Genomic DNA, 15,774 nt, shown 5'->3' with positions numbered 1-15,774 from the left:
TACTGCAAAATGCAAGTTTTGAACAACCATGGTTCTAATGCAAACTGTTACTATGTAAATCATTCATGGCCATTAGGATCAAGAGCGTATCCATCAATCAGTACAGCTGCAGGCCGGCTCCTTCCTGAAAATACTTAGTGACATTTAAAAGTGTTCACCAGCCTTACCCTCTCCTGCTTAACAACATTTTATTGACCCCATAGCCATAGGGGGGAAAAGCAGATGAGTAATTCCATTTGTCTTAATGAAGTCTGGCAACTATGAGACTGTAATGAGGGGGGAAATGATATGCTTTGCAAGCTAAATAATAATCTATCCAAATGCAAGTAAGGGTTCCCCATTCAAAGGAAGGTGCCAGAGAAAGAAACTGAGCCCAGAAGAGAGAAAGAGAGAGAGAGAGTGAGAAAGCACACTGATACGTTGAAACAATTTTTTTTAAATCCATTTTTAAGTTCTGTCCATTAGAGAACTTCCCCATGAATCCTTGATGGTTGATGAAAAATATAAAGCAGCAAAAGAGAATATTTTGCCTGGTTCACAATTTGCATGCTTCTAAGTATAACGTCCTTGGCTTGTTGGAAGAAATTTTGAACTGCTTCACTCTAACATTTAAAAAGATCAAATTTACCTTTTATAAAATGAGATAATGTAGGAGAACCCACTTTGAAAATGGCCAGACACTATTCTCCCCTTCATTTGTTCATCCAGTACCTGTGTTTAAGTGATTGAATCAAGTTCTCTCACTTGATTCAAATACTCAGTTTGTTTGGGGATGACTGGTATTTATTGAAAATATTAAAGTAAGTCAGACTTCTTGGCTTTTTGCTAGCACTACAGCAGGCATGGCATCTCATTTTGTGTACGTATTTTTTTCCCTTAGATTCCACACCTACCTCACATTTTCCCCTTGGTTGAAAAAAGCCAGAAGTAGAAAGAAAATAATCATCAGTTTGGCAATTGTTTCCCCTGTTAATGGGCTCCCAGTGACGTTGAGGAGTGGCTGGGATGGGAGCCCATGACAGGACAGACCTCATCCTTCCTCTCCTTCACTCACCCAGAGAGCGCTGCATGTGGACTCCAAGCCAGTCATGCGGCCCCTGTTTGAATTTAATACCAGATCATCTATACTTTTCCTACTGTCGTGTTAAATAAATAGACTGTAAGCGAAGACTCAAGGCCATGTTTTCTATAACGTCTCTACGGCTGATTTGCCCCATTTGGTGGACACCAGAAACCATCCTTGACCGTTTCATAGAGCCGCAGTGCTGGTCACGGGGGAACAAGGAGAAATGTCAAGGCTTGATGAGCACCGGTACCTCCATACCCACGGTCAGGGCGTCACATTAGAACCCTCGCTTGCCAAAGGTCACGTGGGGCTCATGAAGGATTTGCAGGGGAAGGCATGTCTCCTTAGTGGCCGAAACACAGAATCAAGTCACCTCGGGGCTTTCAGTCCTTGGGGAGGAGCTCATACAAAAGGGGAGGGAGGGATGGAAAGGGACAGCAGCTGAGTGATCTCAACCGTTTGAAGTGGGACATAAGCGGTCAGGGGGCTCGTGCAAAATAAACAAAACCTCATCAGTTTTTCACTCAGAGAATGTAAAAGTGGAATCTTTCCCAACGGTGACTTAGAGCCTGTGTGCAAAATCGCAGGATCTGAGAATACGCTTGGGATTCGGACTCCATTCCAAGGAGCCATCAACCACAGATGTTCAAGAGACCCCAGCCAACAATCTTTTGCTTATAGAACTGTCTCAAAACAAGAATCTCACGCAAAGTGAGCTTTATTTTGCAAGTAATTACAATTCACTAAGAAAGCAAATGTCCATAAAGCAGGCCCTGGGGTAAATAAAATGTGGCTCTGGGGACCTAGGGGCCCATTCTTCTCCCGTCCAAGGTCTGAATTATATGAGGTTATCAATCAGGGTCTCTTCTTTATGAGGTAGTAGTTCTCCCATTCATAATTCTTTCTTGATAGTTGGATCTGTAAAACAGGAAAATGTCAATCCTGCTCATGTTGGTAGGAGCTGCAAAGGAGAAAAGGAAAATCAATCGCTGTATCCCCTTAGAATTCCTTTTTTGATGGAGTTAAGGTAAGTATAGTTAATTCGTTGTCAGTTTTCAATAGAATTATAGAACTAGAACACAGACTCTATCTCAGTTCATACTTCTAAATTATTTTCCCCTACACCAGCCCCTACAGGTGGCTTTCTACCCTATTTAGTGAGACTATCTGGATTACAGATAATGTTATCCAACCACAAAAGACATTCCTGTGGAGTTAGATCGCCTGAGTTTGAAGTCTGACTCGAAAGCACCTTATAAAAAGAAAGATTGAACTAGATGGTCTCTAAGACCCCTTCCACCCTAACAGATAACATATAATATACGAAGATTCCATTACACTTTCTAAACAAGCAAAAGTCAGTAGTCTTTTGAAGCAAAAGTGGTCACAAAGCAGAATCCTTGCAGGACAGTTAGAGCAAAAAATGGCACCTCAACATTTTCAAGCCACAACCGACTTAGGGGAGAAAACAATGACTAAAAATTTTTTTTTGCCCACTTCAGAGTTTGGGAGGCCTAAAATGTGTCTCTTCTGATTAAACACTAAGTCATCATGCTTGGATTGCCTGCAGTCATCTTGAGGGTGGCTTAAACGTATTTTACCAAACTATGGGTACTTAATCTGGTGAGATGAGGTGGGGGTATCCAGGTGGGGATGGAAAGGTTTTGCCCTGCCCATCTTCATCTCTCTAACTCTGCCCCCTCCTTCTCCCATCACCTGCTTCCAACCTCCTCACAGTACAGCTGTGACTGCTAAGCTCTCTGCCGACCATGTTTCAGATGTTTTTCTGGGGAAGAGCAAATGGTTTCTTTTAACAGGTAATGAAAGACATTTTAGTTTTAACATAATGAAAGAATATATTGATACTATTCTCATTTTGCCACTTTTTGAGAAAGACTCTCAGCCCAAGAACTCTAAGCACATTATCAAAGCTTCCAGCCTCTTCCATTGGATAGAAAGGCTCCATGTGTTTTACAGAGACACAGGAAATATCCGATCTGTCCCCATCATCAGACAAGCAAAACTAAAAGAGTAAACACTGGGCTAGGACCTGAGAAATTTATCTAGGCATCCTCCAGCCTGAATTCTAGAATGATGTCTCTCCAGTCTGAAAGATTTCTAGATAAGAGATGCCATCACTTGGCTTCAGTGTTCTCTTATTTTTATTTAACTGCAATTCCTAATTAGTGGTCTACAGACTTCTCAGTGTGTATTATAAAGGACCATCAGGGACTTCCCTGGCGGTCCAGTGGTTAAGTCTTAGCTTTCCAATGCAGGGGGTGCGGGTTCGATCCCTGGTCGGGGAGCTAAGATCTCACATGCCTCGCGGCCAAAAAACCAAAACATAAAACAGAAGCAATATTGTAGCAAATTCAATAAAGACTTTAAAAATGGTCCACATCAAAAAAATCTTAAAAAAAAAAACCATCAAGTCCCCTGTCCCCTTATGTCCCACTTCAAATAGAATGCCTATTAGAACATTCCCCATGCAATGGGTTTAATCAGCATTTGTAGCCTCTCTCTCTCTTTTCTGGGTTCTACTAAAAAGCTGAACCCTGACATTTATTTTGGAAAGAAATTCCAGAAATAAAGGTGGGAAACTAGATTCAAGCAAGTAAGAAGGGAAAGCCAATCCCAGGGCACATCGGTGAGTTAGTCATCATTGTGAACAACTGGGATGCAGTCCGTCTGGGAAACCTCACGAGGAGCTTTGTAAATAAATGTATTTCAGAATTGACAGCCCAGGGGAGAGAAGGGAGAAGGGGCCGGAGTAGCCGCAGCGAGTGTTAACTCCCTCGCACTTCCAGCTTTGCCCATGATTTGGAGTGGCTGAGTAAGTCCACACAGACAGCCACAGAGGTGGCAAAGAAGCCAGTGGTGCAGAAGGCAAGAGCTGTTTGGTGAAGCTGATGGAAGGTGCTGTCAATCACACCCGACCGTAGCCGGTTGCTACAGCAAAGGCTGGAGTAATAAGGTGAGTTTGTGAGATACTGAACAATAGGCATCTGATAAAATGGTCATATTTGGCTTAAATATTGGCATCACTTTAGCCTCTAAACCAACGTTGGCTACACATCCAACCTATTAGTTTAGCTTGAAGCTCTTCTCCTTTCCTCCACTGGGAGCTGGGCAGAGCCAAGGCAGTGTTGGGTCATGGTGCAATGGAAGGGAAGAGGTGGCACATGAGAAGCAGGTAAAGGCCCTCTCACCTGTATGGTTCAGTTTAGAGTCCTCCCTCCTTTGGCGTTTGCTTTTTGATTTCTCTAACGAGATTGAGCCCTTCTAGGACTTGATTAAGGGGAAATCACTTGACAGGGACATGGGCTGTCTCCCACCTCAGAGAGCCTCCTTGACCTGGGAAAGCCCCATGAGAGCCCAAAATGAGGCCAGCGACAAGGGGCCATCCCCCAGACTCGGTGGCCACCTTAAGCCCAAACAAAAGGCACCCTGGTGGCTCTCCTAGGTCCTAACTTCTCATGAATGCAGGTCCAGCAAAGGGGTTGGCAGCCAGAACTCATTTAGGAATAAAAAAGTTACATTTGCCTGGCATTTTCTTTGCACTTGTATCTCCCACGGGAACCTGGGGCTGAACAACGAGGTATCTGTCCTCATGGAAAACAACTGACTGAAAATTGAAATGTTCAGATATTTCACCTGTTTCTTTCCATCTCTAACCCACAACTGGCAGTCCTTTCACTAATGGAAGATTGGGCTAAGCATGGTTACGTAGAACATAGACAGACTGCATAGAGAACATACACAATACAGATATAAACATTATAGATTTGCATTTGTGTGAGAGCATCCAGAAGGAAGACCATGAATTTTATTATTCTGGAATTCACAATATTAAAAGATAGTATTTTTAATTTTTCCTTTGTACTGCTGAAAATAAATACAGGTTGATGAAAGAGTAACATATGAAAAGAATAATTAAGGGTCAAAGAAATCTCATTAATCAGAATATCCCCTTGCCCATCTTTTCTACAATTAAATAAATGGGCATAGCAATGGGTCATCACCATACTATTGGTCAAGGTCCCATCTCTTTATGGCATCAGACAATAGACATGGCAGCAATCACTGAATATGCAGGAGTCTTGGTTATGCAAAGAGGCCAATGTGTCTTTTTAAATGGGCAGAATAATAATTTCCCGTTGATGAAGGACTTTACAACTTGGCGTGTCTGCCTGTGAGGAAGGCTAAATTGTGTTTATGCATGATTTTGTGTCACAGGATCCTGCCTTTAAATATGAGTTCCTCACATTACCCATAATCCACTGCCTCGCTCATTATTATTCTCTGCACCTGTTCTCCATAACCCAGAGTTTCCATCCCAGTTGCCATGTTCTAAAGCAAGCCCAAGCCTATCCAACCAATCACTTCTCCCTGCAAACCCCAGACTCCACTTCCACTCTAACCTTGACCAATTTCTCTCCTTTGCATTCATTATTTAGTGAGCAACCAATATGCGGAAAGTCATGTGCTGGCAGCTGGTAAGAAACAGAGATAAGTAAGATACATTCCCTAGCTTTGAGGCATTTACCAACGCATAGAAGAAATGCACTTTTGAGCAAATGCATTATAATACCAGGAAAAAATACGCATAAATTGCTATAGAAATATTGAATAAAGAGTGACTACTTCCAACCAGGGTGACAGGAGGCTTTGTGGGGGACAGAGCATGCCAACTGTAATCTAAAGGCTGAGTAGGATTCTCAGAGGCGGGAAAAGTGGGGAGGGCATTCCAGATTGAGAGAACAGCTTGAGGAAAAGCAAGAAGGTGAGAAATTGCATGGTGGGTTCTGTTGTGCTAGAAGATTATAATGAAACCAAACAAAGCCAGCTTGTGCAGGGCTTCGAATCCCTTGTTAAGGAGCCTGAACATCTAAACGACTCTCTAGTTAATAAGAGCTAAGAAAAAATTTTGAGAAGGAGAATGGCAGGATCTGACCTGTGTGTTAGGAAGATAATTCTAGCAGCGTTGCAAAAGGAGGACTCGAAAGACAAAAAAGAACCCGAGAGACATGGTAGGTTCAAATATCCTGAACTGAAGGCATCATGTTCTCCCTTAAATCTGCCCCTTAAGCATGTGTTCTTTAGACCAATAAGGGCACACCCACCCTCCAAGTTACTTGAGCTCCAAAACTTGGGGTCAACTTTGCCTCCTTCTGTCTCTCCTCTGCCTTTCTCTTCCTCCCTTGCTTTGGACGCTAATCCATCAAATTCCTGCTCATTTTATCTGCCAAGACTTGTCTGAATCTCTCCTGTCTTTTCCCCTCTTCACATCTTGGCGCAGGTCCTCGGCATCCTTGCCAGGTGTCTCACAATAATTTCCTCTCTGAATAGGAGAGAGGGTAGAAAAGCCTGTGAAGAAGGTATTCCAGAGATTGGAAGAAAGTTCGTGATCAGACTTGTAGATACAAAGGTGGTATTTGGAGCCAGCGGCGAGGGTGACAACACGATGGCGGCAAGAGCAACAACAACAAAGGCACCAAAGACAGAACCTTGGGAGACGCCAACTTGACAGGAGGAGGAGGCCACACAGGAGACTGAGGAGCAACGATCAGAGAAGTCACGGCCGAGCACAGCGCTTAGAAGGAGCCGCTGGAAGAGGGTCACTTACATGAAATTGCACAGAAGGATGAGGAGGCTGAGGTTGAATTGCACAGCCTTTACCGATTTGCTGGTCCTTGGTGATCTTTCAGGATGCAGTGTCAGTGACAGGTTGTGGGTGGAAACCAAATTCCAACAGGTTAAAGAATGAATTGATGGTGAGCAGCTGGTGACAAGGAGAAAAGTCTACTCTTGTATTAAGTTTGGTAGTGAAAGAAAAAAAAAATCATGCGTGCCTCGTACTTGCCCAAAGATGTCAAATCATCCCTTCCCTCTCAGGGAGATCTAACCTGTCCCATTCCCTACTTCACAGTCCTTCGAAGAGAAGAGAAAGCTGCTGACCTTACAATCCCAGCCATGCTCCAAACCAATTTTCCTCATCATTTTTGGTATAATTCATCCTGTGAAGTGCGTGTGGTCTGTCTTCATACCATCCCTGCTCTTGCTATCTGCCTGGACCAGTTTCTGTCAGTCAAAGACATCTGCAGGAAAAGGGCTGCATGGGTAAAATTTAGCAGTACTTCTCTTACATACAAGAGTCTCGAGAATTGCAAAAAAAGAAAAATGGTCAAGGGATGGAAAGCCACCCCCCCCCCACTACTGTGGCCAGAATGATAAAATAATAAGGAGTCCAGTGTGAAAAGATGAAGGCTTAGAAAGGAATATGATAGGTCTCTTAAACGACATGATGGAGGGACTTCCCTGGTGGTCCAGTGGTTAAGACTCCATGCTTCCACTGCGGGGGGCACAGGCACAGGTTTGATCCTGGTTGGGGAACTAAGATCCCACACGCAGTGCAGCCCGGCTAAAAAAAAAAAAAAAAAAAAGAAAACACATGATGGATATGGCCAGAAAGGACAGACTCAGTCACCAAATTCCAGAAGATTAGACCTCAGGGGTAAATCCTGAAGCTTAGAAGTGATTGTTTATGTTGGAGCCCTGGTCTCACGCTACCCTGACTGTCATTTCCTGATGCGTTGCAAACCCCACCTTTGTGGAGAGCAGTGGGTCTCCAGCCCTTCTAGGATGCACACCACTCAGCTGGGGTAAAAGAGCTACAACGGCGATCCTCCCCGTGCCTGCTGCCAACTTGCCAACAGGAAAAAAATAACCCTCATCAGACATAATGGAAAGAAACGTACAGGGTTTTATGAGCTGGAAGTGAAATAATCTGTTTCTTATTAAACATCATGAGAAAATTATTAATTCATGCCAGAAACACAAATATAAATATTATCATATTGAAAGCGTTTATTCTGAAGGAGACCATCTGGCAGGGCCTCTCAGACCACACTTTGACATGCAGAGTGTATGTGTCACCCTGGCGGGCTCTTCCATTAAAGCAGTGAATCCAGAGGAAGTGAAAATGGAAGGGTTTTTAAAGGGGAGTACTTTGCAGTAATGACATCTGCTAGATACTTATCACATGTTTCTCTAGAGGTGGGCCAGCTTGTACAAATGCTATTATATGAAAACTTAAATGTTCAAAACAAGGGGTAGTGATTATTTCAGAATCTCTCCCCTTAAAATTGGATTCTCTTCTTGGGTACCAAATTCCAGAAGAGTATATACCTGCAAATGTATAGAGCATTCATTGCTCAACATAAATGTAGGAGGGAAGATGAAGGAAAATGTAGGAAAGAGAAGACACAATTATAGATTAACCAAAAATTGAAAATACAGAATCCTGAAAATATGAAGTAAATGCATGGTTCTTTTTGGTAAAATGCAGTTTTAAAAACCTCACGCTGTCACTTTTTTTTTTTTTTAATTTATTTTTGGCTGTGTTGGGTCTTCGTTTCTGTGAGAGGGCTTTCTCTAGTTGCGGCAAGTGGGGGCCACTCTTCATCGCGGTGCGCGGGCCTCTCACTATCATGGCCTCTCTTGTTGCGGAGCACAGGCTCCAGACGCGCAGGCTCAGCAATCGTGGCTCACGGGCCCAGTTGCTCCGCGGCATGTGGGATCTTCCCAGACCAGGGCTCGAACCCATGTCCTCTGCATTGGCAGGCAGATTCTCAACCACTGCGCCACCAGGGAAGCCCCTGTCACTTTTCTGCAGGAAGGCAGGGGGATATCAATAATTTGGAAAACATCCCCCTCTCTGGAGACAGATGGAGCACTGTTTACACACAAAGTGGAGGAAACCCTGCACTCCAGAAAAGAAGAAATGCTGATGGCAGCTTGAAGAAATGCCTGATTCCCTTGAGGATCCACGTGGACCGTTTTCATCTGCCTGCCCTACATTCTCAGAAGACTCTGAGCTTAAGTTTGCTCACATCTTCTGCCTTCACTTGCTCCAAGGTGCTACTGTTGGTTGAATATCAGTGTTGTGTTGGAACCTTTCCCAAATCTCTCTCCTCTATGTCACAAATCAAGTCCAATGGGTAGTCCTAGAGAATCTCTGAAGAACAATTCCTCAGTCTAGAATAACGGAGGTCAGCAGAGCCGACCCTGATGGGCTTCCAGTACTTGAGAGTTTACTCCCATCTTGGCCCTAACCCAAGACCACCAGGCATCCACCTACCAAAGTTCAATCGCTACATATGGAGTCATCCGAAAAGGGCCACATGACACACCAAAACGATATTAATAGGATATACTCCATTCCTACTTACTTAGGCCTGTCTCAAATGCTAGTGAGAATGCCAGCATCTATCAACGAGGAGCTCCGTGTCTGTCAGGGGTTTTGAGGCTACACGGTAGTTGGGGTTACTCAAGCCCTAATTACCCTTTAGTTAGGAGAGTGAGTAATTCAGATTACACTCTCTTCTCTTACTGTCTCTTCATATCAAACACTTTAGTGTGTATATTAGAAGTCGAAGAAATGGCCCCCATCCAATCCAAATCTCCTAGGAGAATTTGGAAACTCAATGTTAACACCTATATTCCTCATATTTTTAAACGTTTAATAACTATCTTTAGTCCTTTTCAAAAGGTAAGACACGCACATGATAAATAAAAACCAACCCAATGATTATGTTTCAGGAAGAATAATTGTGTTTGCATCTTCTGCTTTTCCTTTGCTCAAAGATACTCTGGGTTGAGCCTTTCCTAAATCTCTCTCCTGTATGCCACATACAAACTCCAATGGGTGGACTGAGAGAATTTATAGAATGAATTCCTCAGGCTAGAATAGTAAGCTTCTGGGGGTGGGGGGGTGAGGCGGGGGATGGCAGAGCTTCATACACCAGAACTTAAGCCAAGGGTCCTGACCTGCTATAAGTCTGGTCACTGTTCTGCCATCTTTGTCCAAATTTATGATCTATTCAGGACAGCTCATTTAGTGACAAATGAGATTACAGGAATGAGGGAACAAACTATTTGCCTATGCTTCTTATAAGCTATTAGTCATAAAAAGGAATATTTAGGTAGGTAGATGAAGGATGAGTAAGAGAGAGAGAATGAGAGTTACAGAGAAATGGCAGGAATTTGGAGCATCTAATTTCATTTCCTCATTATATACAAGAAGAAACTGTGGCATGTACGGGGTGGGGGAAGGTCAGAGAGGAGAGAGAGAGAGACAGAATGAAACAAAGATATTTGCTTAAAAATTTATAAAAATAATAATTTTTTCTATAAGTCATATTAACCCAAGGTGGTCTTATGGTTCAGTTTCAGCATCAAATCCCAGAAAAACAGTCCCACAGAAAAAAATATAATTAACAGCAATTCAAGTCTTAGCCTCTCCATAAAACACCAAGGAAGGGAGTACATTCTTGATGTATATCCAAAGATCTTAAAGATCTTCTTAGGACATTTTCTTCACCTCACTGACAATGAACTCCTCCAAACCTACTCTTCTCACTCTCTCTAGAACCCCTTAAAGTTCTGCCCAAAGTTCAGGCCACATAGCCACTTCTCTCTCCTCCTCAGAACCTTTATATAGATCAATTTAACCTTTCTGGTTTATTCCTCACCACCCCACATCCTGGAACTAAAGGTTTGGGCCTTCAGATTGAAAGAGCCTATCAGTATCAAGGAGGATAAACTTAAAAAATAAACTCACAAATAGAGACAGCATGATAAAACTCCAGAACATCAAGGTGAAAAAGACAGTGCTAAAAGAGTCTACAAAGGAGTGAGAGTCAGATCAACCACAGAAGTTTCAAGAAAATAATGGAACAATAGCTTAGAAATGCTCAGGAAAAATGAATTTGGACTTAGAGTTCCATAACAAACCAAACTAACACTGGAGAGAGATGAAAATAAACTCTCAGGAAAGTTTATTATCCACAGACACTCTCTGGTGGAGAAAGGAGAAGAACAAAGGAAAACCTACCAGAGAATGTACTCCAGCCAGAAGAAAAATGAATCCAAATGATAATGAAGGGGTAAAGGAGAATATATTCGTTTTTTATTTTTGCAATTAAAAAGTAACTTTTGAAAAGATTGGGGAGAAAGAAAAATAGGAAATGCAACTTAATTCTTGACTTTTATATCCATTCCATTTTACCTTTGTAGAATATGTCATTACAGCTTACAAAATGCTTTCAGATAAACTGTCAGTAGCCATAATCACAGGACCTACAAAAATATGTTTTAAGAGGGACCATGTTGGAACAAATAATAATTCCAATAAAACCTGGAATTGCCCTTCCTGAGGGTGGTAATGCTCTTCTTGCCATGGAAGCTGACTGCCTTGCACCAATCATCATGATGACAATGACAGTGGCTCTGAGGAGGGGCGATGAATGTCAGGTTTAGTAGACTGTTTTTCTTACTCTGCCTACCAAGTTGGACTAGATTATGAATTGGTAGGGAAGGAGCTCAACAGAAGTAAGAACTATAAAATTTCAGACCAGCTGATGCACTGAAAAGGGACTCGTTAGACGCTCAGGCTATGAGGGCTGGGGACTGGAAACCTCTCGCTGCCAGGATGTAGCCAAAGGGACCCACTCTGTGCAAGAGGCCGGCTAATAAAAGATCTTAGGCTCCACAAAGGCTTCTGTTGAGAGGTCTATGGTGCTATTGCCTATGATGACACACACGATGAATTTAGGGCTTGGAATCTCTCGCTTGAACTTTTTGACGCCATCCCGGTGTGTGCCAGAAAAAGAGCAGCTGTCGAAAAGCAAACATTTTCCTGTCTCTAAAAATAAAATGCTGGCAACACTTCAGACCCCTGTGCCAAGATCTGGCCCTTCCCAGGATAAACAATAGGTGGCTAAGCTGGTCGGAGGCAGGCACTGAGCCCTAGGTCCAGCCTGGAATGCCTAGGTGTGGCCATGTGCAGCTGTAAAGCTAGAAGCCGGAGGGGGCCCTCCCTTCTCCACAGCTGATGGAGGGCAGCTCCAGCCCCCCAGCCAGGGACCAGCTGCAGCAGACTTGGGTTACACCAGAAACCTTGACGCAGCTGAGGTCATAGAGCTCCCACCAACCCCTGCCCTCACAGCCCTGGGGTGCACGGTGACGGATCTGAGGGCCTGTGAGATCCCGTCCAGAGAAAGTTCCCTACGAAGGAAAGTTTCATAAGGACCTATCTGCATACATCACTCAGGGCTGTGGCCATCCCCCGTCAAAACCCATCATGCCCAGCTGAGAGCCCTCACTTGCTAGGCGCAGGCCCCATAAACCACCTTAGCGTGGAGATGCTATAATAACTCATCCTTCCCGCTCTAATTCCCTCCCAGCTCGTCAAATGCTTCTACAGCCCCTGTGCCTTGTCATTAGGGTTCAAATCTTCCCGAGACCATAAGCTTGGCTTTTTGCTGGTTTGGGGAGTTAAAAGGGCTAAGAGGGGGTTAGGGGAAGAGAGGGACTAAATACAGCAAATATTTGCAGACATAATCACTCCAGAAACAGGCTTCAGTGGAACAGAGTGTAGGGCCCACCCAGATGACGGATGTCACTCACCCAAGTGTCATATCATAAATAAAACTGAATGAGCCCATTCTCCTGCGGAACCAGAGTGACGCCTGTTCACACTATAAATATTTATGTAGTCATGGTCCTTAAAAGACTTTATTTTTCCAGGTAAGTAGACTTTAATGAAAAAGTTAAGCAGAGCTTTTCCTGCCATTACGGAACAGTCGCTGCAGCTTTTCAACGGGTATTCCACGGAAAGGAAAAGAAAAAGAAGAAAGAAGAAAAGGAAAAAAATAAGGCTCCTTCCCAGGAGGCTGCTGCTTGGGGATCTCATTTATGCCAGTCAAGGTTCATTCTCATTCAGAAAGTGACAGCCGTCAATGGGATGGCAGAAACCAGAAGAAGCTCTATGGGTCTCCTTCGGCCTGTGTAATGAAGGGAGCACAAGAAAATACTTGTCACCCAAGTTCAGACCCCTACCACCACCTCTGCCAGGTGAGACCGTCTCCTTATTGCTCTCAGCTCTCTCTGCCTGCCTTAGTAACAGAAAAAATGTACACCTCACCCCATTACTCTGCTCACTGGAGAAGCATTCTCAGAACGTGAGGATGTGTGTCTGGGTGTCTGGGAGTGTTCATGTAAAGTCCACCACTCCTGCTTTTATCTGCTCCTGATTGCATGAAGCAGGGCACCCCAGAAACCCTGCCAGCATCTGACCCGCTTTTCCTGCTCTCTTCACCTCACACCCTCCGCCAAGAGCAAACCCCCCTTGGGCTCCCAGCAGCGCTGTCATTCTCCCCTCCTCCAAGGCACTGTGGCAATCCTGCCACCTGGAGCTCCGGAGCCATTGTCTCCACAACAGTTCATGCTAATTTTCATGTCACTTTGCAGTTTACTCATCTCTTCAATGTACCAAAACCCTAGCCCAAGTCCACCAAGCCAGTTGCTTTCCCAGGGCTGGCCTTCTGCCCAGGCTCCCTTCCCCTCCAAACCTCAGGGTGGCCCCTGCTATGTCAGCCTGAACTGGCCTCTCTGGGAAAATTTGATGATCGTTTGGTTCTAGTCTCGGGAAATCTTGTTTCACAAGGAACAAGAGTGTTTGGTTTTGTGCGATGAGTCACAGGCCGCCTCGACCATGCCTATCTGGGGAGGCTGGGGCTGCCATGTATGGTCCTCGCTCTGTGCCACCCACCTCTCCGTGCAAGTCGCAGCTCTTTGCCAGGACAGCCTGAGTCATAAAACTCAGCACATTCCTTAAGCGTTGGATAGTCTTTCCTTGCTATTACTTTGCTTTTGTTTTATGCAGCACCTGGTTTCATTTTAAAAATTCAAATAAAATCTCATGGTCGGGGCTCGGGTGGGGTGGGGGGATAGGAAGGAAAGAAAAAAAGAAAGGAGTGAAGCCTAGGTTAGGGGAAGGAAGAAAGGGCTGTAACTCCCCAAATAGGCAAGACCCAGAGCAGGACAGAGAGTGAAGGGCAGAGTAAAAGGTAAGGGAGAGAGAGAGAGAGAGAGAGAGACAGGGAATGTGCTAGAATTGAACTGAATTTGATCATTTTTCTGTATGTGATAAAGCACATGATGTCACTCTCCTCCCCAAATTAGGCCCCAGGTCTCAGTTAGTCCTTTACTCATAAACCATGGGAACTTCCGTAAACCCCTACACTTTCTGAGTCTCCTCAATAAAGTGACAGACTTCTTTTTGACGAATTCTAAGGAACTTTCCAGTTATAACACTATGATTCTACGAACCTATCTGTTCCCTTTTTTCTTAGACCACAAACCCCAACCCATGTGTATGGGAATATTTTTCCAGAGGCTAACATTTGTTTTTTGTCTTTAGGGGGCAGAGGAATGGGGGACAGCAAGGGAGAAGGTGTAGACCCAACCGTATAAATGTTTCTGGCCAAACTGAATTTCTGTGGCCAGGTTATTTTGTAAAAGCATCCGTAAAGCTGTTCACACCGAGTTTTAGAATTTAAAGAGTATTCTATTAAGCTATGCTTTGCAGTCCGGGAAAAAAAAAACCAAACACAAACACTGAAAGAAAGAATGAATAATACCTATTAACATAGAGAACTGTGCTTTCTTGGAGTAGTAAAACGTATTAATTACAGCACAAGACCAGGACCGTTAGGTATTTAGACCTTCAACAGAGGCCGTCACCTCCCTCTGCCCGAGATCCTCTCCACGAGGCTGGCCAGGGCAAAACCCTGAAGGTTTCTGAGTGGCTCCAAGGCAGCATTCCAAAGCACGGTTTGGAGACCTTAAAAAAAACATACGAAGGGATCCCGGGAATCAGACCGGATGGCTTCCCGGGAAGGTATTTAGCCTAACTTGGGCTAAAGAACAAGAATAACCACTAGGAGGTTTGGGAAGGGGGCGGGTATGTAGGGGTGGTGGTGCGACTTTTAATTACCTTTTCTATTTAACAGAAATCATACCGAGAAGGACGGCTTGGTAAATGGGAGTAAACGGGGCACCGGGCAGAGAGCCGGGCGCTGGCGCGGAGGAAGAGGTGTAGCAGGAGGCAGCTACTTCCGTAACCACACGTGGTTCGGCGTCGCCCGGTGGGACAGCAGCCGCGGAGGCCCTTCGCGCCGGGACGGCGGCGTTGCCTTCCCGCACGCAGGGTCTCCGCGCCCTCCCTCCAGCGCGCTCAGCGCAGGCGGGGGCAGCGGGTGGGAGGATGGCGGTGGGAATGCAGGGGGAGGAGGGTCGCAGAGCCGGAGGAGAAAGAGCAGGAGAAGGCGGCGGACGCTAGATCCGGCGGGGGAGGAGGATCTTGGAGGGAGGAGGAGGACCTGCGGAGAGGCGGAGGGGAGCGGACGGGAGGAGCCGGGAGACGAAGACGGCGGCGGGGAGGGGCCGGGCCGTGGGCGGGGCGGGCCGTGGGCGGGGCTTATGGAGGCTCGAGGCCCCTCCGAAGGGAGCCGAGGCGAGAAAGGCCGCGACTCGCCCCGCCCCCAGGCTCCGCCCCCGCCGCGACGCCGGCCGCCCCTCCTCGCCAGCTTGCTTCCCGGCGGCGCCTCGCGCGGAGGAAGACCTGGCGGTGCAAGGCTGCAGCTCTGCCGGCTCTTGCTCTGAATACAAAAGAGCCTTTCTCACGCCCCTGCGCCCTTCTCGGCCCGGGACCCCCGGACGGAAGGGACTGGCTCGTTGGACGCTGGAGCCGACGGCTGTCGGGTCCACACCACCATTTCTGTGGTTCTTGCAGAGAAGTGTAGTTCCAAGTATTTATTTTAAAGGAAATTTTAATAATGATTATAACGATGACTTTTGTCCCC

The sequence above is a fragment of the Balaenoptera musculus genome, chromosome 5, assembly GCF_009873245.2.
Source record: "Balaenoptera musculus isolate JJ_BM4_2016_0621 chromosome 5, mBalMus1.pri.v3, whole genome shotgun sequence".
NCBI classification, from domain to species: Eukaryota; Metazoa; Chordata; class Mammalia; order Artiodactyla; family Balaenopteridae; genus Balaenoptera; species Balaenoptera musculus.
Note: the sequence above shows the minus strand (reverse complement) of the source record.